Source organism: Bemisia tabaci, chromosome 9 (assembly GCF_918797505.1).
Source record: "Bemisia tabaci chromosome 9, PGI_BMITA_v3".
Lineage (NCBI taxonomy): Eukaryota > Metazoa > Arthropoda > Insecta > Hemiptera > Aleyrodidae > Bemisia > Bemisia tabaci.
The window spans coordinates 23133884-23154767 of NC_092801.1; the positions used below are offsets into that span (position 1 = coordinate 23133884).

The 20884-nt window shown below is 39.2% G+C and overlaps 1 protein-coding gene across 3 annotated transcripts in view; it reads left to right on the forward strand.

The window, feature by feature from the left end:
• The first annotated feature begins 180 nt into the window (after positions 1–180).
• LOC109039213 (uncharacterized) overlaps positions 181–20884 on the forward strand; it is a 289108-nt gene continuing 268404 nt past the window's right edge. The window contains exons 1-3 of one of the 3 annotated variants that reach the window (XM_072304393.1): positions 181–359; positions 2676–2754; positions 7594–7730. The gene's annotated coding sequence lies outside the window, so the exon portion shown is untranslated. The remainder of the gene's footprint in view (positions 360–2675; positions 2755–7593; positions 7731–20884) is intronic. The other 2 variants (XM_072304394.1, XM_072304392.1) reach the window with 2 other exon arrangements.

The window sequence follows — 20884 nt, forward strand, 5'->3', positions numbered from 1 at the left end:
AACTCTGAATTCTTGGTAATTTTACCCTTTTCTTAGTAAATACACAGATATTTTTTTTTTTTTTTCAGTGTGGCTTCGAAACCCGGAACGACGTGTTGATCGCGTGGGTGGATGCAGCGGGTTGCCGGCGTCTTGGGCGTCGCGGCGCGCGCGCGGCCGGCGTCGATCTCGCCGCGCGCCGCGGGTCTTGGAGTCAGTTCCGCGCCGATCATCCCCCCGGGAGTGCGTTTCGCTTCCCTACGACCGCATCGCGTGACTCCACGCGTCTTGTGTTTCGAGCCGCGCTGCCCTCCTCCCGTGAGAACCGGGTCGTTTTTGACGGGTCTAATTGAACTGCGATGAATTAATTCGAATTTAAGGTCCTTTTGAGAACTTGCTCTCCTCTCTAGATTCATTATAAGTTCAAATTACATAAAACCATGTAGCAGAGTTTCTAAAAATAGATATTCGATAGTGCTAAATGGACCGTGTTCCCTAGTAGCAGAACAAATTTTTGTTTTTCTAAAAAAAAGTATAAAAAAATATATTTGTTATCTAAATGGTAGTTTTATATAAAAAACGTGTAACGCTTTTACAAAAAAATCAAAGTTCAGACCTGACCATAATATATGAAAAATAATAAAAGCTAGAAAGGGTAATTGTTTGTATAGACAATTTTTTTTTTATTTTCTTATACATATAACGCATACATACGAAAGTGTTAAAAGTGAACATTTTTATGTAACTATCACATTAAAAGAAAAGGTCATCATTTTCGTGAGCTGTTCGCGAATTAGAAGATTTTTTAGTATGTTTGCGAAAAGCTCACGAAAATTATGACTTTTTTTATGAATGGTTACATAAACAAGCTGCTGGTTCCAACACTACTGTGTTGGAGAGCTCGCCTTTGGGAAACTATTAACAACTATTAATGATTTTTTCTGAAATTGTATATGTATTAAATGAATCTTTACCCAATTATCAGAGGTTACATGCCGTAAAAAATGTTATGACGTAATTTCATATGACAAATTTTTCACATTACAATAAATAAAGAGAAATAAAGAGAGAGAAATGGAATTATCTTTTATGAATGTGATTTTGCGGCAAATGTTGCAATGACTATTTTTGCCATTGCATTTTTGTTTCTGGCTTTCATCGTTGATAAGCTTTTTCTTAACTTGTCAACAATGTAATGAAACCATATGATTTAATTTTAATTTTTTTTTTTAAATCAAGTCGCCAACTTGAATTAAGGTTATACTTTGTTAAGCTGGCAGTCTGAAATTCTGAATTTTTATCGGCACAGAGTTCAAAGAAACTATAATTGAGCACGGTTCGGAGGAACGTTTCTGCCATAATTCTTACACAATACTTATGGTATACACTAAGAGCTGAAAAGGAACTCACTTGAATTTTAGCGTGGAGCTCGAAAGACCACTTCAAGTCTTTGTATGCGAGTGGCTCAATGGAGCACATCACGCCTTTGTAGGTATGCGGTGGCTCAATGGAGCACCTCGCGCACTATAAATAGCACGGAGCTCGAAAGAGCACTTCATGCATCTGTATTTTAAGGTTAAAACGAACTCTAAAGAAACTCAATGCGAGGCTCAAACGAACTCTCAAGCATTCTTAATGCGAGGCTCAAACGAACTCCCAAGCATTCTTAATGCGAGGGGCTCAAACGAATCCTAAAGCATTCTTAATATGAGGTTTAAACAAACTCTGAAAGGATCCCAATGCGAGTCTCAACCGAGCTCTCAAGCATGCAATTATTTTGAGGTTAATTAACCTTCTATGGTACCAATAACGGCAATCTTAAGGATTATCCATTAATTATGCGCAAATCTCAATCTTAGTCTTAGTAACTTAAAATTAATTGAACAAATTATTAAATCACGTCGAGGTCACCATGTTTTTTATTTTAAGAAATAATAACAATTGCAAGTACAACTGCACACAAAAACTGCATTGAAAAGATAAGAGGATGATAACATACAATTAGGTTATTTGCTATAAAACCATAGCAACATGCTATGATATGCTCGGCCACTGGAAAGTGCTGCTCTCTAGTGTAGCAAACGAGGAACAATTAATCCTCAGTTGAATGAGGGAACGGAAATGTTCGACGGAGGAAAACTGTAACCCGCGAAAATTCAACTTTTAGACCTTGAAATCAATGGGATTTTGGCCGTTCCTCCGACGGCAACGAGAACCATCCATTCGTCGCCACGGACACTACCAATGCTAAAAGAAATCGATCGCAAAGAGCTCTCCCGAGTGGGCGAGCTCAAAATGTTCACTTTTAACACTTTCGTATGCATGCGTTATATAAAAAAAATTAACTCTCGTACATAATCTTTATCTTTTCCTTCTATGGTTCTGCTACTAGGGTTTAGCAGAGAAGAACCAAGCCATATCAGTTATTGCCAAAATTAACTGGGTAGTTCATTTTTTTACAAGAGAACGGTTGTGCGGATTTTGGTGCGAATATTAGTGAATTTTCACCATAATACGAAGGATATTCCTAAAAATGTTCATTGAAATCCCCGCAAGCGTTCTCTTGTAAAAAATTACATTGCACAGTTAAACTTGGCAATAACTGATGTGGCTTGGTTCCTTTCTGCTTACCGCGGTCCAAATTACAATTAAGTTGGTATTAAAAATTAAAAAAATTGAGTGATTGTAAATAATAGCTATTTTGTATTCAAAAATCGAACATGACTATTTATAGCAAGTTTGTATTTCACATGTGGATTCAAAATGCTGACTTGTGTAAGTTACCTCGCAATCGACAATACATTGACTATGAATAGCTTATTTATCACTATCAGTCTTGAAATTCTGTTACTTGCCAATGTCATTTAAATCAAACGATTACATTCAAAGCAATTCTTGCCATGCCCCTTTTTACATAGTTTACAGAAATAATTTTGGAATCTTGAAGAAAAATTAACACAAAAAGTAACATAACTCTCCGATAAGATTAACCGCGTGAAATCAAATGAAATCGAAGATGAAAATTCTTAAAATTATTATTAAATTTTCCCAAATTTATCTCTTTTATTATAAAAATTGCATTGGTTGCCGTAATGGGTACTCTTAAATAATCTCAATGATTTCAACTTTATTTCTTTTGAAATTAAGCTATTAAAAAGATTGATTAATACAATGATCACTTAAATAATGGTTAAAATCGAGGTTTCAATTAAGACTAAATTGATTTGTTATAAATAATGTTGGATTTTTATCGAATACCTACGTTGGATGTTTTTGTAGAATCAATCAAAACCCAAACAGGAATGATCGCGATTTAAGTTTTGATTTGATCGCGGGAAATGTATCACGATTTTATTGACGTCGATTTATTGCAATATTACAGGATACAAAATTGCGATCTCATTACGTAAATTTGCAATAAAATCGCAATTCTATCGACGGCGATTTATCGCAATATTATCGAACAGTAAAAACCGTGATGAATTGAGCTATTTATTAGGCTGCATCTCTTACATGCAACAGACTCAACCTTCAATTCCTCAGCCATTTCTGCAAGAAAGTCCTTAGAAATCTCAAGATCCGATCTGTGATGTGTCCCGAATACATTCATTCAGATCCTGTTGGTCCAGTTGGTTACCTTCAAAGATCGTCGCGTCGCGCTGGGCCGACGATCTTTGAAAGGCGACACTGTGTGTTGCCTTGCAAAACCACACTAAAGAAAGTGTCCGATATGTTCCAATGTAGCACTATTTGCACTGCAGACTTAAGTCCCACTATTCGATGACGTGATTATTCGAACTTGCGTTATAATCGCGCCGAACACAATGTAGTCGGCGTGGAACGTTTATAAGCGCCTACAAGACTGCGTGAATACTTCACGCATTGCGCTGAATACAGTGCACTTTGCAGTTGACGCGGCGCGGCGTTGAACGTATTAGCGCCTACAAGACTGGATGAATACTTCACGCATTGCGCGTACACCACGGTCCGGTTTTTAATCGTTGAATACTGGTAATTTCTCGGTATCAGACATTCCGCCCGCGGTGTGCACGATATCTGACCAGTGTACACCGTTGCCGTGCTAAGGAAAGACGACGTATGAACCCTCAGGCGTTGCCAAATTTCTTTAGATAAGACACGAATTTCCTGGTGCACATATGAATATTTTTCTTCCAATTGTTCAGATTATTTTGCCCACAATTTCACCTAAGGTTCCTGAAAATTTCAAGGCAAAATATTCATAACTTGCCACATAATTAAACATTTTATCGAAGGAAATTTGGCAACTTTCGACTGTTCATACGGCGTTCTCCTTTAGTACGGCAGGACAGTCAAATCAGTTCCCTGGTCGAACCTCTTTGAAGCCCCTAGAGGACTTTTTTTTTATCCAAACCACAGTGGACCACAACGGAACGCATCACTTTTTTATCGCGTTCCACTGACGCGATCCAACTGTTCCATGTGTTCCAGTGGAACGCTTGATTCACTCTTTCCGAGGTAGGTTGAGGTTGGTTTAGGCTGGTTGAACCAGCCCGAACCGCTATCATCGCGATCCATGCGTTCCACGGATAAAAAAAAAAGAACCTTAGTTTGTGCGTGGGCTGGACGCTGTAGCGATCCAAAAAAAAGAGAAACGGAAAAAGAGTGAGTATCGGGTGCGAGAAACTATTTGAGCTTATATTCCCCTACCTACCGGAAAACTTCACTTGACGCTTCATTGGCTCTGAATGGAAATTTTTCCACTTAAAAATGTGCCACGCAGTACTCGAAAGCTAAAAGCTAATTGTGGAAGTTCACCGGAAAAAGGCAACCTATTTGCGGCCCGGTGGATCTTTTGCTCTGGAAAATGACAACTTGTTTTATGCTGAGCTTTCTTTTTAGTCCCATGCATGCAGATTAATTTTCCAGGTTCCCAGAAAAAGAGCCTCAAATTGATTCTCTTTCAGGACAGGGTCTTCATAAGAAATGCGTCCTAGCTGGATTCGTTGTTTCCCAGAAAAGGAACTTAAACTTCACATATTGGTTGTAAAATTTACTTAAGCAGTTAATTTTTTTTAAATAATAGGAAATGGAAGGAATGGATGTCCAAAGTTCAACTAAGTTTTAAGTGTAATGTGCATAACAATCAGTCTAATTTTAGTAAAAAAATTTCAACAGCTCCGCAGCATAGGCGGGTCCAGACACTTAAAATGGGGAGGGGGGTGTCCGGGGGCTTCTTCTAGCAAAGTTTTGAAATTTTCAAGCTACTAATGTGCAGATTGAGTCAATTTCGTCATGAGTAATTACCAAATAAGCATCATCCTCTCCTCTTTTCCCTTTCCTTCCTCCTCTCTTCCTTCCCTACATCTTTCTCCTTTTTTCGGCCACCAGAAGGAGCGCAAGCCCCCTACAGCCCCCCCCCCCCCTCCAGCTTGGACCCGCTTCTATTCCCGGTAAAATATGGACCGATTTCATCGGAAAGGAACCAACCCACATTTTTGAAAAAATTAAGTCAATAATGTTTTTGAGTTCCTTTAGTGGTATTTTCTCCTGCCAAAAATTCGAAGTTGAAAAAAATATTGGTGTGTAGGAAGAGGGGTTGAAGTTAACATTGAGTCTCATGGAAGAACAAGACTTTAAACCTATCTTTCAGTGCTCCCATTCCACGTCCCTCAAAAGTTCCGGGATTCGGAACTTTTTTGTCCCAATTTCTCCCACTCTATGACCGTCGAAAGTTCTGGGATTATTTTTAGATTTTTTCAAAAGATCCGCAAAAGTTCTAGAAAATTCAAAAGATCCGGAACATTTCGGGAATTTCAAAAGTTCCGGGAAGAATTCAGGAAAATCTCAAAAGTTCCGGAAAAAATTCAGGAAAATCTCAAAAGTTCCGGGAAATGGAAGCACTCAGGAGCACTTCTCTTTTTCTCAATGAGCGGACTGGTTTCTGTTCAGATAAACTCGGTCGATACAACTTGCGAGTGGAAATATCGCAACGTTGGAATGTACAGTTGAGTCTTTTCGCCCGGAAAACGACGAATTCGCACACTCAAAAGCTTCTTTGCCGAGAAAGAAGCCTGTAAAAGGCGACGAGCGTGCACCCAGAGACCAAGACGAGATGTCTTAATAAGCACGCATGAAGAGCAAAAAGCTGGCAAAGCCGGATAAACAAATAAGGAACAAACAGAGAATAAAGCGGATGAATAGGTTCGGAGAAAGAGTTAAGCGAACGCAAGTTATCCGGCATGCAAAACAAACGCCCGTTTTTCGCAGACGCCAGCCGCGTCGCGTCGACGCTCGACGCTGACGTCGGGGCAGAAAGTGGCGCTGAGCTTGGCTGGCGCGTCAAATCTAATTTCCTCCTCGTTCGGGAATTCGGTTGTTTTGTCTCTTATTATAAGCAGCCGAGTGGAGTAAAAACCGAGGCCAACTCTATTCTGCAAATTCAATTTACTCTTATACCATGTCGGCGGGCTAACATCTTTAGTTTTTCCGCGCTATTTACACATTTAAGGACGGCTGCGCTGTGGCCGGATGTCCTCGTCTTTAATTGTTTTAACTAATTCGGAGCCGTACATTGATAAGACGTTTTAGAAATTTAGAATGATATACGATAGTTTAAGATGATTTGGAAATTTTAAAACAGCCAGCTACATTAAAAATTATTTAGTTTAAGATAAAACACAATCTTTTCAGTGTAGGAATAAATAAAATGTAATAATTGATGAATAAAAACTTTATATAATAAAGCTTTAAAACTTAACTTTATGCTTATAAACTTCATAAAATAATAGTATATTTTAAATACTCTTGAGACCGCGCTAAGCAGACAAGAACTAAGACAAATCGGTTTTTGCCAAATTTAACTGTGTAATTTAATTTTTTGCAAGAGAATAACGCTTGTGCTTAGAAAATTTTAAGTAATTTGCTTCGTGCTTTGCAGAAAATTCATTGAACTTTGCACTAAAATCCGCACAAACGTTTTCATATAAAAAATTAAATTGCCCGATTGAATTTGGCGATAGTCGACGTGGCTTGGTTACTTTCTGCTTAACGTGGTCCATTTAATGTTCCTAATGATACCATTTAATGATTTTTTGGGATTTTTTTTACTTTTCATGAATCAATGTGATTGAGGTATCTTTAGCAGGACTGGCTGGTTTAAAAAATTGAGACTTTAGAAAATTCTTAAATAAACTGTTCGGTAGATTGCGGGTAATGAAATCTACTTAAAATCTCGTTTTTTTTAAGTCCCTGATTCCTTTGGATGAAATCCATTTCCAGATAAATGTACATTATAACGAGTTTTAAATTTCGCACCCTTTAATGAAAGCTCTAAAAAAAGAATACGCTCGGTTTAAATTGTCATTTTAATTTAAAAGATGAAACTATAAAAAATTACTTCAAGTACTTTTTTTCCTTCGAATTACATAATCTTCTACAGAAAATGTGTATTTAAATTTTTGTTTTCAATTTTCTCCTCATAATTTTAAATGTAAGGAAGAAAGTTCGAAGGAATAACCATAATATTTCAATTCATCGCATATATTTTGGAAGGGAGGGGGAGATGTCATTAGGATATTCGAATCGTTTTCCACTATTAGATTCATCTCACTTTCTGCTTCTTTTTTTCATTAGAACTTTCAACGTTATACATACATTTGGCACATGTGTTTGTTAAAATAAAGTGTCCTGTGTTCCAATGTGTGAGTGAATTCGTTTAGCAAGAGTACTAAAGCCACTCGGGACCCAGACGGTTGAATGTGAATGCTTCGGTGAGTAGCCTTTTTTACTTTAGCTGTTGAAATCTCGGCGGAGACATATTCAAATTCACCCTGTTTTATTTGTTTCTTGAATCTATTCATATTAAGCGCTATTTCTAATTTTAATATTCTGTGTACTGCTGCCAAATATTACACTAATGGCTCCAGTGACTTTCGAAAAATCCACGTATTTGGGAGCCACGGTGAAAATTATTGAGTATGTGTCGTTGCCAACGTTGCCAAGTTTCCTCCCATAAAAACCGAATTTACTGGGGAAATTGCGAATATTATTTTCCAAAATTTTCAGACAATTTTGTACGCGATTTAATCTAAGATATCTTCAAATTTCAAGGAAAAATTGAATTCCCTTTATACTGAGAGTTAGGACAATGTGAATCCATTTCTGATTGGTATTTCCGTATTTTAGGCCTCCAGGGTGTCAAAAATGGGATAAAGATTACATTTTCACAAATTGCAAAGATTGTACCTAATCTGGAATGGACCACGATCGGAATTACGGGTTCGGCAAGGAACAAACGGAATGAGAAAATGAACAGAGAAAGGAATTTGAGAATGAGCCGATCAAAGATTACGAGAAACTTTCAATTTTAATAATCTATATTCCCGTTTGTGACTTCATGAGGGGGGGGGGGGGTGTCTTAACTCTCAGTATGAAGGGACCCTCGGAAAAACATGCATGATCGTTGTCAAAAATACAAGTTTTATTAAGGGAAATCTGGTAACCCTCGAATGTTCATACGGCGTTTTCCCTCAGCACGGCAGTGATAAGATCAAAGGTCCTTTTTTCTCCGTGACAAACGGTGGTTAAGCCGTTCTTTAACCCATGTCGCGTCGGACGCTCGGAGGCGTCGTCTGTTGGATGTCACATCAAGAAATCGTCTCGTCCATTTGTAAGGAATGCGTTTTGCGCTTCCGAACAGACTTTCTGTGGAATGGTGCAATGACACCGAATGGGAGGAGCTCGCGGAATGCAGTACGACCGCCAGGGTGACAGTGACGTCACATGGTACCCCTTCAAAATTTACGTTTTCAGTGCTGCCAATCACCGAGAAGATCATACAAATTGGCTCAGTCAATCTCCAGAATAAACGACAGAAAATGAAAGTCTAGAGAGTCTCAGAGCTTTTTCATATCATTATTCATTACCCGACCGAATAAAATTGAATATAATGACATTGCGAGGTTAGAATTTACGAATTCAGCACTGAAAAAAAGTGAAGTTGATTTAACATTCTGGATGTAAAAAAAGTGTGCAAGAACTTACAAGCCTACAGCAGTAATTTTAGCAATGTTAGGATGCAAATCTAACTGCCGTAACGGGTAATTTAGCATTTTGTGAGTTCTCGCACACTTTTTTCACATTTAAAATGTTGAATCAACTTTACTTTTTTTCAGTGAGGCCATTTGACGAAAAATGAAGAATGAAAAATACAAAAATCATCCACAGAAAAATTAAGTAATTAAAAAATCTCCCATCTGACAAGATTTATGAAGACACTGAACTGAAAAAACTTGAAATATTTATTATTAATTGGACGTATCTCTATCAAACGGAACGATGTGTATTAAGATGTGAGCCCTGAGAGCCTGAGACCCATAAGAATATGTGCATAATAGGGCTCACATCATAATGCACAGTTCCGTTTGATAGAAATACGTCCAATTAATTACGCACCGGCTCGCGATATCGCGAACCGCTTTCTGTTCCAGTTTCTTGAAAATTTCACATTTATCGAAATTTGAGCAAAGTAACTATTCCGTATCATTCAAATTGACGGAAACATATAATTTTTCTCCGGGTTGCATGTTATTCATTAATGCAACAAGTGTTCATGACACGGGAACGTATTTACCATGGAAGTTGATTAATACCGCCCCGGTGAGCGAATTCAAAACGCATTCATTGTAGGGTAGTCAGGGGGTGGAGCACCTGTATTGTACCGCTATCCACTGCATCCCTCTGTAACTTGGCATGCTGGCCACAAATTGGTGATTAATAATCAAGTGAACGGTTCCCCGGAGGACAAGACCGCGACGGTTATTGCATTGCTGCCACTTCTACCGATAAAATTTTAAAAATGAACTCGGGTTGACGTGATAAAATATGTGACGGCATGTGTGAAATATTCGCGGTGAAAGGGTATGTGTCGCAGGCAATTAGCAAGCAGTTCACATTTTGTTTCAATAAATCGCAATAATGCGCATTGGCGTTATGCAATTTTTAATGGTTATGGTCTTCAAAAGTATGAGGTCGGCTTGAAGCGCCTTCATTTTTTGTGATACTCTACGCTTTGCCACGATGTTAGTTTAGTTGCCTGACCGATCTCAACCCGACTAACGTTACGGAGTTCACTGCACGCTCTCCTGAGTGTGCATATTTCTGCCATGTTTTTAAGGATATAAAAGTATTTTTTCACTTTAAAGGCAACATAATCAGCTTTCTAATCTTGTTCTTACATTTTTGAATCACATGATTTTCTATATTTATTCGCCACTGGCTTGCAAATTGCCGGCGATTGCTAATTGCCTGCGACATCTGTTTGCGAGGGCCAAACTTCCAGTCAAGCTGAACCCATAGCGGGTGCAATGTTATCTAGAGCGTAATCTACCCTTCTAACGGGGTGACTTTATACTTTTACGGAGCAGACTCTACTCTTCATGCGGAGTTTTATGAAGGGAAGTTTAATCAATCCTTGAAAGTAGCATCATAAAAAGTACATTTTTAATACAATTCATCACTTAGACTTTGGATTCAGATCCTCATAAGAGATTACAATGGTTTGCTACTGCAAAAAATGTAAGGAACAAGAAAACATATATCCCAGGTTTTGCTAGTAAATAAGGTAGGTCTCTTCACCTGTCTTAAAAAATATGAACCTCATATAGAACCTATACTTTTAGACTATGTACTTTTTGCCGTGGCAAATCATTGAAATCCCTTGGAATGATCTATTTCCAATGTCAAACTGATGAATATACTCGAATTTTTGTATAAAGTGTCCATTTCCTCACGTTCCTTTAAAGGCTCCCCTAAACATATTTTAATCATATTATAAATAATTTAAAGCCACCTAAAGGAAAGGTGACATAGACAGATCTAGGCACTTAAAACGGTGGGGGGCGGAAAGGGGGTTCGGGGGGCTCCCCCAGAAAAGTTTTAAAATTTTGAAGCATCTAACATGCACACTGAAAAAAAAGTAGCTTGGATTAAGCATATGATTCTTGAATTTGCCGCCAAGAAATTTTTTTTTCTTGCTTTAAGCTGACTTTTTCTTGATACAAGAAAAAAAATGCTTGGGGTAAGCAAGAAAGTAGCTTATATTAACCAGAAAATTCTTGATTTAAGAAGAAATACTTCTTGGCGGCAAATTTAAGATTCTTTTTTTTTTTTCAGTGCAGTTTGAGTCAATTTCTTCGTGAATAATTATCAAGCGTCCTTCTTTCTTCTTTCCTCCGTTCTTTCATTCTTTTTTCTCCCCGTTTTCGTCTTTCTTTTTTTTGAGCCAACAGGGAGAAGGTTCACGCCCCTTACACCCCTTATGGATCCGCCTATAGCTGATTAAAGAACAACCAAAAATCCGACCCTCAGTGCCTCTTGTTTATTCTTGTTGAGCCGTAAAATAAAGTTAAAATTCCGCGTTCAATCGCACGATCAAATTCCCATCCTTCCCGAAAATCTGGCAACGTTGAGGTATCGATCGAGCTCCAAAATCGGCGGGTCCCAAGTCCCAAGTCGAGTCGTCGGAAGGTCCAAGATTTCCGTCGCAGAAAATTGAATTCACCCCTCCGCCCACGCCGCACAGTGGGATAAGCCAATCAGGAGAGGTCAGACTTGAAATTCTTGATTAGAACCGGAAATTTCGATGTTTCCTCCGGCACTTTATACAACACAAGAGGTGATTATTTAAAGGAATTTAACAAAGAAACGAACGAAATTACTTTCAAAGCTCTACGTTTTGAAGATGACGAAGATGCAAGCCTTTAACGTTTTCATATCGGTTCGCCTTCTCCGATTGGGTACTTTCCACTGTGCGCCGGTCCGCGGCGGCCCGGCAGATTGAAGCGACGAGCCAAGTCGTTTGTCTTAATGATGAGTGACAAAAGCAGCCTAAAAAGCCGCGTCGTCGTGGGTGGAAAGGGGGAGGGTCAGAAATGGGGTGGAAAAAACGGCTGGACGTTTAGTCGTCCTGAAGAAGATTGAGGGGACTGTTGGAACGTGCAGAGGATGTTTGTTTCTTCATTCAGGTTGAGGATGAAGAACATCCTATGACTAAATTTCGAAATAATGTATCTGGATTGCAAAGTTTCAAAATTTCAGCGAATGATTTGAGATTTTTATAAATAAAAGGAATTGCAGAATCGTCACCTTTCGGCCGAATGAGTATATTCACAAGCGCCATGCGGCGTTTCAAATCCGCCGCCATTTTTTTTGACAAAGAAATTGTTCAAACGAAGCTGTTCGAAAATTTAGCTGAATTTTCATGGCGCTGCCGATGAAAATTGGTGAAATTTTCAGATTCAACCAACAAATTTTCTGTACAAAAATAAAATCGCGGCGGGAATTTTGAAACGTCGCATGACGCTTGTGGTGTTTTGTCCGGAAGGTGACGAAATGATCTCAGATTTGATCGAAATTAGCCATTAGAATGCTGCCACGCTATGGAGGAGCATCGTATAAGCTATTTGAAATTGCATAGTTCCCTCCAATAAAAACCGAATTTACTGAGATAATTGCGAATATTATTTTCCAAACTTTTCAGACAATTTTGTACGCAATTTTAAGAATTGTGTACGCAGTTTGATCTAAATTATCTGAAAATTTCAAGGAGAGATGTGCATGAATGTTGTCAAAAATAGTGTTTTATAAAGGGAAATTTGGCAACTCTCAAACACTCATACTCTCCTTAGCACGGTAGAATGTAGCTCAGTTGGGTAGACTCTCTACTCGAGGGCAAGAAGTGTAAGAAGTTCGACCCTCGATACATGAGTTAAAAACTCAGCGGGCTAATTTTTGAATTTGACGGACGAAGCTAGCTATAGATAAAGGAGACAAAAGGGATATGGAGGGATTCTATCGTTGGAAGCTGGTGATTGCAATGGACAAAAGAGGTAGGTAATAGACTAGCTAATGACAATTCACTAGAGACCCCAGAATTAGTCCATCATTTACCCCCTTAATCTGTGGGATCCACCCATTCAACGAATAGGATCGCTCCATACTCCCTATGTCTTCTTTGTCTATCGCTTTGTCTATCAATTTCAAAAATCAGCCAGCTGATCCGCGGATCGTCGTTTTCGTCGTTGCCGCTGACGTCACTAGTACGTTAATGTACCATTCCTTCTTACGGCCCTTAACTAATTAACACACCTCTTCTTTCTCACCCATCTCTGGTTCCGTTTAGCAAAAATACGTCCAAGTAAGAAGTGCCGTTTAAACTGGTCTCACGACCCTGTGTATTGTTGCGGCTCAAGTGGAGATCAATCGGTACCACTAATTGTTTTCTTGAAGTGTAAGACTCAGGTTCTGTTCATTGGGGCTCGGGGGAGACCTGTTGCTCTGTCGGCTTAGGCCATGACGTCACGGGACTCCGCCGGGAGCTAAAAGTCTCGACGAACTAAAAATACTCCCGTATTTTTACTCGGGCGATTTCTCACGGCTTTCGACGACGAAATAATGTCTTACATTTTGAGCGAGTAAATTGCTAATTTACACTGTTCGTGAAATAGTGTTTTGATGGTTAAGCTCTGTAAGATTGTCAAAAAATAATGAGACTCATCCGAATGCTCGGTTTAAACGTTTGGCATTTTCCTCGAAGAGTGCGTCAATTTACTTCATACGTCGTCGTATATTCTAAATTTAAAATTTTCCCTTTGAAATTTAGTGAGCTTAATTTCTTGAAAAATTTTCCTGATTTTTCTTTTCCGCAAACAGAATATTCCGAAAAAATCAAGATATATTTGACTTGTATCTCCTCAAAAAATCAAACTTAAAACAGAAATTTTAAAAAACTGCAATTATATACATGGTTAAAAATTTAAAAACATTAAATTACTTTCTTAAATATTGAATATTATTGAAATACGACTTTAAAACTTTTGAAAGCCTCTAACATTTTTAGAAAGTATTTTTTTTCCTTTTTTTTCCAGATGACTTTGACGTTTCACAATCCTTTCCAAAATATTTCAGTTTTTCTCCCCTTATAGAGAAACATATGTGTCTTACTTTAAATTTCCTGAAGATATTTAAAAAATACCTATACTTTGAGCATTATTAAAGCGTTGGGTGCAAAAAGAGCGATTCTTGCTTGCAGTGTCTCAAAATCTTCTTTGCTAATTTATATTTTAGAGAGGAAACTATTCAGCAGGGCCGGATTTACCTACTTTCCGCCCATAAGCCGCCTGTATTTTGCCGCCCCCTTCTCATTCGTATTGAAACATCAATAAAAACCATCAGGTGAACGTGCCAGCGGGGGAGGGGTAAATAAGACGCGTTTACTCGTGTTGAACACATTTTTTGGGGATGCCCTGTCAACACTACTAGCAAAAGTTAAGTTTTGTAAACCTATCTCTGTGTGGACAAGGCCCTCCATTCATAAGAAATGAACGAATATTATGAAAGAACAAACATGAATGTGGTTTAATGATTTTAACTTCCGCCACCGCGCCGCGCAGACCGCACCGTGTTTGGCGCAATGCCTGAGGTATTCACGCAGTCTTGTAGGCGCTATGCGTTTCACGCTGACCGCACTGTGTTCGACGCAGTGCGTGAAATATTCATGCATTCTTGTAGGCGCTATCCGTTTCACGCTGACCGCAATGACCGCACTGTGTTTGATGCAATGCGTGAAGTATTCGTGCAGTCTTGTAGGCGCTGATATGTGTTACATGCCGATCGCCGCGGCGATGGCTTCTCCTTTTCATCTCAAGTCCTCGACATAATTGCTCTCTGCGCCGCACCGTTCCAGGAAAAATTGCGTGTTTGGTTTCTCTCTTAACTCGACTAATTAAAGGTGCTGTCTCTTGTATCACTGAAAGACGACAAAATTAAAAATTACTACACTCTCGGGAAATGAGAGATTTTGTCGCCTTTTCTCGTTTGTAATTTGTTTTCTAAATCCGATATTTTTTATACCTACATTTTAAAAAATTACAAAATTTGCCGCCCTCTAGATTTGCCGCCATGGACCGCGGCCTATGTGGCCACCCCCTTAATCCGGCCCTGCTATTCAGTGAAATTTCTGAAACTTTTCGCTTTCAGCATTGTAAAATCATGAAGAAAATGCAGTAAAAGTTTTAACGAACCCCATTCATTTGTTTCGATTGTAACGAATAAACGTTAGCGGAGATTCTGAGACGCCGCAACCAAGAAATGCCCTCTCTGCACCACTGCACCCAGCACTTCAATTGAACATATTTCTATCAAACGTAACTATGTGCGTTAAGACATGAGCCCTGAGGACTACACTGAAAAAAAATTCTCGGCGTTTTTACCAAGGTCCGTTGGTACCTTTACCATCTCACTTTTTTACCAATTATTGGTAATTTTACCAAGACAGACTGGTAATATTACCTAAAAACCGGTATTTTTACTGTTTTTTTCAGGTAAGAATTCCTTTTTTATTGGTAATCAATTCCCGGTAACTTTGTCATTTTATCTCGGTAATTCTACCACAGTCGATAAAAAATATTGGCGTTTTCACCAAGGTCCAGTAAAATTACCGAGAAAGTTCAATAATTTTACCGAGATTTCTCGGTACAACTACCAATTCCATAAATGGTAATTTTACCAAGAAAAAACTGGGATCAAAAAGAAGCCTGAATTATTGGTAATTTTACCCTTTTCTTAGTAAATACACCGAGATTTTTTTTTTTCAGTGTGCACCCATTACTTCAAGTGAGCGTATTTCTATCAAACGGAACTATGTGCGTTAACACATGAGCCCTGAGATCTATAAGAATACATCCATAACAGGGCTCACGTCATAATGCCTATTGTTCTGTTTGGCAGAAATACGTCCAATTGCGCTATCAAAAACCATGTTCACGAACCTAATACGACTCTCAAAAGTGATAGAATCATAGAAAGTTGAGAAAAAGTCTCAATTATCGACTCCTAACAAAACAAAACTAGCTCCCGGATTTGGAGGGATTTTTCTCGGAGCCGGGTCCTTCCGGGCCATTAATTTTTCAGCTCCCCCCATCCTACCCCTCCCCCACCGTCCGAATTCGCAAGCATCATCCTCACATGGCGCTCTCCTCTTTTTCGCCGCGGGCTCACTTATAGGTTGTCTCGCATCCCGCGCGCGGCACAACTCGATTATTAGCGTGGCCCTCGCCCCGTAGGGATTCAATTTATTTCCCAAGGAGTCCCATGCTTGATCCTCGAGAGCCCACTCAGGGTTGCCGATGGCAGGGCCAGGAGCGGTGGGATTTTTCGGTCTCCAGCTCCAGAGATAAAATCAGAACGAACTTTGATAGACATTCTTGCCGACTATACACTTCCTCCCTCGATTTCTCCCTTAAAAATACTAGAGTACCTGTATAGCGAGAGTATAGACAGATGTGAAACTCCGAAAATCCATCAGGCCTTCACCGATGCCTCCGCGAATAAAGTTAGGGCCCAGAAATGCAGCCAACCTATGAATTTCAATTATCCAGCGCGATTTATCAATACAATTGTTACGAACCATCGTTTATAAAGCACGTATTTGACTTAGTTTTTGCATAAATTTACTCATTTTTGTGGAAGAAAGCTCATTTATGTACTTTCTTAGCCATCTTCGTTAGAATTGGAATCTACAGACTGGCAGTGAAATTTTGTGCGTTAGAAGTTGGTTAGAAGGGTGGCTGCACTTTTGGGCCCTAAGCCCTCCATGAAGCAATCTGTCCATACTCTCGCTATACAGGTACTCTAAAAAACAACAATTACTCGTACTTATATGGCTTTGTGAAAGGCTAGAAAATAAAGTAACACTCAGAGAGAAGGATAGAAATGACATAGTCTTAGGATTATTCTGCCGTGCTAAGCAAGAACGCCGTAAATCCATCAGGAATTTCCCGCGTTTTTTGGAACTAAATACTATTAGTAAGATAAAAACTGTTTTAGGTATGCACCTCAAATTTTCAGGTTAACTTCTTGATAGAATTTGTGAGGGAAGTCTGTAATAACATTGTCCAAATGTTCACACTTTTTTCTGCTATGATACATTGTTCTCAAAACATTTAAAATGGCGTTTACGGCTTTTTTGCGTTGCATGGTAGTTGTGAAAAATCTCGGCAGATTTTGAATTTTGAGCCAAAAAAAGACGATAGCCCCTATGCATGAGCCTGAAGTATTATTCTAAATAAAGAAATTTGCCAATCCCAGAGAAATGAAAGCAGAAGCCTGTTTGAAAACACCTTGCATTCGATACAGAAATCGATGACCGTACCGAATGCGTTGTTTTTTTTTCCAAACAAGATTCTGCTTTCATTTCCCTGGATTTTGCAAATTTTTGGGTTTAGGATGGTAAAATGATATTTTCGGCCTGTGCGCAGAGACTTTTCTCCTTTTTGATGTTAGAAATTCAAAATTTGCCAAGTTTTTGACATAATCGATGACCAAGAGTACTCCAATGTCTCTAAGATTGTGCAACTGTTTTACTTCTTTCAATCATAAACGGATTATCTAAAAAAGTTGTATCTTTACTCCAAATGTACAATAAATTCAAGAGGAAATTACCTTAATAAATTTAATCTTTTACATGATTTTAGAAATTGTATTGTTAAGAATGTAAGTCGCACAATCCTAGAAACATTGAAATGCTCTTGGTTCCTTTTTGCAAAATGCAATTCAATCCGACCACGTCAGAAATCTTGGCGAATCACCCTCATGACTCAGTAATCTTGTGGGGTTTTGCTTGTGGCTCGTCAAAAAATTTAGACTCTTTCAGGCACACAGTGCAAGTAGAGTCCCTTTATACTGAGAGTCAAGACAACACCCCCTCATGGAGTCACAAACGGGAATGAAGATTGCAGAAATTGAACGTTTATTGTAATCTTTGATCGTCCCATTCTCAAATTCCTTTCTCCGTTCCTTCTCTCATTCCGTTTGTTCCTTGCCGAACCCGTAATTCCCTGGTCCATTCCAGATTATAATCTTTGCGATCGGTGAAAATGTAATCTTTATTCCCGTTTGTGACACTGTGAAGGCCTAAAATACGGGAACCAATCAGAAATGGATTCACATTGTCTTGACTCTCAGTATAAAGGGACTCTAAGTGCAAGTAGCTTCAGTAGAGATCGGAATGTGCAAATCCTGATTCACCGTAAAAATGGCAACGGGACAAGACAGGGTCGAGAGGGGGTTGTGTACCCCGGCTTGCCGGTGGGCGCTGGGCTGCGCGGGTCGCTCAATTAAATTATCCGTTTGCCCGTTCAATTGCTTCCGACTCATTTAACGAGCCCATCCCAATCCACGACTAAACTCAATCGCGGCTCGTTCTCTGGAGAAACAGCGCAAGCCTCGCTCCGAACCCGATCGAGCTTCCTCCACTCCGCGGTTGAAATGGCCCTCGATAAATTCCACGATGAGAATATCCCGAGACTGAAGCTCCGCGGAAAATCGAGTTCCTGTACCCCTGTAGGGCCCGAGTAGCCTTTCCCAACGGAAAATTACGGATTTATTGCTTCTTGAACTCGATAAAATCACTATATAGGTACACTGCCTAGTGCCTTTCCAGGGAAAAACGCCGTATGAGCCTTCAGACGTTGCCACATTTTCTACAACAAAAACTAAGTCCACCGTGAAAATTGTGAATATTTTCATACTCATATTTCGGGAAATTTTTCGCAATTTTATCAAAAACATCTGAAAATTTCAAGGAAGAATATGCATAATTCTCCTCAAAAATACAAAGTTTATCCCAGGAAATTTGGCAACCCTCGAATGCTCATACGACGTTCTTCCTTAGCACGGCAGTATAGGAGGCCGTTCTTTCCAAGCCGACGCGACTAATAGTGCTCACCAGCAGTTTATGTTGCATACTCGCAAAAATTGAAGGCGCGGTCGGTCCAGTGCTAGGATTGATTTTTGATGAAAATACCTGACATAAAATCACACAACCACGTAACGTATGGCGCTCCATGTACTTTGACAAGGAAACTGTTTGGCATCTCTAACTGAAAATTTGACTCACTTTCTTCCTGATCGCAGGCAAAAATCTGCCAAATTTTGAAAAATAATCATTCTGTCGAATTCGAATCTGAGTAAATAATTAAATTGAGTCAATTTTGAAACATGTTCCTTCGCTTGTAGAAAACGACAATAGGAGATCCGCCTCCTGGCCCCTACGCAGCCCAACCCCAGGGGCCCCAAAGGCCGCTTCTTACTCTTCTTACTCCCTTTCCTCACCCCGTCCATCGAACGTCTTAAAAATAATTTTATTACAATTTTCCCACCTATGGACTTTGAATCCCAGCCCATTGACCGTCTTACTCTCCTTCCTCACCCCGTCCATCGAGTGTCCTAAAAATGATTCTACACTGGTAAAAAAAAAAAAAAACCACATTGGATCTAGAGTCCAGACTCTTGAAAACATTGACAAGAAAAAGGACTCATGATTCAATCAGATTTAAGCTTAAATCAAAAGGAAATCCGCTCAAGCTAAGAGGCTTGGTTCTTGATTTAAGCTTAATTCTGATTGAATCAAGAGTATTTTTTCTAGTCGATGTTTTTAAGAGTCTGGACTTTAGATCCAATGTGTTTTTTTCCAGTATATTATAATTGGGGGTGTACAATGTCACGCTAATGTTCATCTATACTTCTTCCGGAATAAAAAAAAATAAAAAAAATAAATTAAAAAATACACGTAATTTACAATAACTTTGCAAACACGTAGATCATCAAAACCCGAAGCTAGGTTTCTCCGCCTAAGAGTGAGCATGAACTTCGGCACAAAAATAGAACCGAACTTTTTGAACTAGTTGAACGCCTCCACACTGGATTCTTCTCAACCTCATTCCGACTAGGCGCTCCGCAAATTTCCCTCGCTCCGCATTTTCTGAGTTTTTGTGAATTTCAAGCACTCAATTATTTTTCCAACCGCAGAGGTTTGTCTTCTTTTAAGTGCGAGTTATTAATCTCTGACCCTCCGATGGGATACTAGCGTTGTTGTAAAACCGAGCTTTGAATACTTCAATAAACTGGGTCGGCCTGTCTGCCTTGAAAGGCATCAAGGAAGATTAAAAAGATTTGAAATTTTTCAGACATATTTCATGAACTGTCCCTAGGCTTGGTCACTGTCAATCAGAGCTGCCGAGGAAGAAATGTGAGAAAATATAACCCTGTTAAACGAACCATCTCCCTAGCGGCCACACATGTTTCTTGTTCACAGTTTTAATCTTTCTAAAGAATTCGTTTTTGCAATCTCAAAGAAAGAAGGAAAAAACAAATAATTTTCAATAATACTTTAATAATAAATAATAATGTTAATAAATCATTAAAAATAAACTTGAGAGATGGTTTCTTCATTAAGGTGGGGTTTTTTACGTCTCTCTAGGCAGACCTGATTGCTGCCGCTCAAACTGTAATGACCGACTTTTTGACTCACCTTTTTCCTTTTTCCTTTTCAGTCACCTTAAAAAGTCAACCTCTCATTCCTTATCTTGTATTGCGTGAGCTAAGCTTGACCCCCCCCCCCCTCCCCCTTGGGTGCTTCTTATTTTTTGAATTTTTGAATTCGAAGGAGGTCTTGGTTTTAAAAGTTGACAAGTGTATAAAGTAGAAGCCATCGGAGATACCCGATGCCGAAATGACTTAAGTGACACAGGTTGAAATCTGAAGATTTCAGGTAATATAACACCCCCCTCCCCCCCTCATGAAAGACGCCGAGTTACGGCCCTATAGTACAAAAATTTTGCCCGTTTGATCGTATCCATATCCCTGATGTGCAACAGACTCATCGAAGAAAAAATAAACAGTCCGGAAAAACTCTATTTTTCTAGAGATTCGGCAACGCTCGAGTCTTTTTTATTAATGAATGCTCCGGATGGTATTGATGAGAGAGTGACTGTAAAACACGCTCATTAAGCTTTGCTCTCGAGGGCCCGACGCTTGTAGGCGACATGTTTTCCAGGTTTAATTGCGTTCCGTTCGGCCAGGGAAC